Source organism: Homarus americanus, unplaced genomic scaffold (assembly GCF_018991925.1).
Source record: "Homarus americanus isolate GMGI-L3 unplaced genomic scaffold, GMGI_Hamer_2.0 scaffold9100, whole genome shotgun sequence".
NCBI classification, from domain to species: Eukaryota; Metazoa; Arthropoda; class Malacostraca; order Decapoda; family Nephropidae; genus Homarus; species Homarus americanus.
In genome coordinates, this window is record NW_024743397.1 from 25,001 (window position 1) to 27,066 (window position 2,066).

The window sequence follows — 2,066 nt, forward strand, 5'->3', positions numbered from 1 at the left end:
TACGGGCCTGTCACCCTCCATGGGCAGTGGCCGCTTTCAAGCTTGACTTAGACGGTATGGGACGGCGTGCTGGACCCTCTGAAACGCAACACCCCTCGTGCCCGAAGACATCGAGGTTATGCGCTGGGCTTTTCCCGGTTCAGTCGCCCTTACTAAGGGAATCCCTGTTGGTTTCTTTTCCTCCGCTTATTAATATGCTTAAATTTGGCGGGTAGCTCTCTCCTACTACGAGGTCGATCGTGGTCTCATCATCCTTAGGGGGAACAAGTTCCCCAACCACGAAGCGGAAGACGCTCTGCCACCGACTTTCTTCACCACCGACATTACCAGGCAGGAAGGTTTGAGGGGCTTGTCGCGGGGGTACCAGCGGCCATGGCGCCGGCACTCCCACCCCTGACTCCGTTCCTTCTCATTGAGTGGTAAATAGCCAATAGGAAAAGTGTTCCAGCAGAACATCTCTCGCAGAGTCATATACACACAGTTTTAATGCATATACGCTCGTGTTCCGCCCTTACTCGGCCGCACCTTTGCCGCTTAAACTTTGACCTCTTTCCCCGTTCCCGCATGCCACAGCAGTGGCACTTGTTTATCCGGAGAAAGAGAGCGAGAGTCGCAGTATTAATTGGCGTGAGCGGCCTTTCCGGCTGCAGAACTAGTGCTCTATCCCGGCGAGAGCCGTTATGAGGCGCAACACCGTCTTTAACGCGTTTAGAGAGAACTCCCCCTGCCTCCCTCCCAGTCATGAGATAGACGTGGACTCGTGGCGAACTCTCAAAGAGAACGCCCACACCGCGTCTGACCGTGGGAGAGGGTGGAGGAGCGCGTGAGGAAGAGCACGGCGTCACCCAAGCATTCTCATCTCTCTGCCTGCACCACTACATGGTAGACTGCGGGCCCAGGCGCACTCATCAATTTAGGTTCCACTGCAATGCATGCCAAGCACTCTTTTCGAGGTGATAGACGAAATTCGGCGGGGCTTACTTAAAAGATATCCGACCCGGTTTCGTTTCCTCTTCGTGGGATGGAGTGCCTCTTAGAACATGTGCAGCATCAGCCATGAGCGGCCGACGGCCATTCGTGTCTCTGTGGACAGCAGGCAAAAGAGCGCCGCCTCCAGTTATTTGCGAGGGCGACAACTGTCGCTTTGTTGTGGTTGAATGTGGGTGCGCCAAGTCCATGGACTTGCTAGTGATAGGCTTGCTTGTTTTTTAGGGCACGCCTCGCGCAAGGCGCGGGCGATTAAACCCCAAGGCGGAAGCTCGGTTCGGGTTACCCTCGTGTCGGGGAGACAGTCAGCAGGCACCGAACTCGCAGCAACCGATGGATGTATATTTCCGACCCTCGCTGAAGTGGCGGCGACGCGACAAGCTCATATGGCTGCCGCCGCCGCAATATGCGTTCAACTTGTCGATGTATCTGGTATTCTTGCGATTCACATGCCGACACGCAGTTTGCTGCGGTCTTCATCGACCCACGAGCCGAGTGATCCCCCGTTAAGAGTTGTGTATTTGCCATTTGGTCTTTTTGCGACTAACCATCACAGGTCGAGTCTCAATGAAAGGGTTTGACAGACATAGCCCAAGTTTGTGGTTTGGGTTTGGCCGGACGACTTGTTGTTGTTTTTTGACACTTGAATTTCACTCTTTTTGGGTCAAGAGGCTTATTCGCCGGTAGTAAGGAACGGACGGGCAGCCGTCCAAAGCCCCGTCCGTCCTCCTCCTCCGGTCTTCGCGCTCTCGCCCGAGTGTGGTCCACCTACAGCGTGGTGGTACCTATTTTGGTGCGGGGGCCGGGATTGTCCTCTTTCGCTGCTGGAGTTGCCAGAGCAGAGCCCGAGACCGCCCAAATCAGGAGAGTAGTAGTAGTTTTAAGAGCGCCCCGTTCTCTTTCTCTCTGTTAATGATCCTTCCGCAGGTTCACCTACGGAAACCTTGTTACGACTTTTACTTCCTCTAAATGATCAAGTTTGGACATCTTTCCGTCAGCTCGAGGCGACGACCCCCGAAAACCCTCGCGGGCAACGGGGCCGACAATCCAAGAGCGCCAGTCCGAAGGCCTCACTAAAT

The 2,066-nt window shown here is 54.9% G+C and overlaps 2 non-coding genes across 2 annotated transcripts in view; both read right to left on the reverse strand.

Moving 5' to 3' along the window:
* Positions 1-236, reverse strand: part of LOC121877154 — a 4,372-nt gene extending 4,136 nt beyond the window's left edge. Inside the window, exon 1 of the ribosomal RNA XR_006090914.1 lies at positions 1-236. This exon is cut by the window's left edge and continues 4,136 nt beyond it. This is a non-coding gene — a ribosomal RNA (large subunit ribosomal RNA).
* Positions 237-1,335: 1,099 nt separating this feature from the next.
* On the reverse strand, positions 1,336-1,502 carry LOC121877153. The gene has a single exon (XR_006090913.1). It is a non-coding gene; the product is annotated as a 5.8S ribosomal RNA (ribosomal RNA).
* Positions 1,503-2,066: the final 564 nt, after the last annotated feature.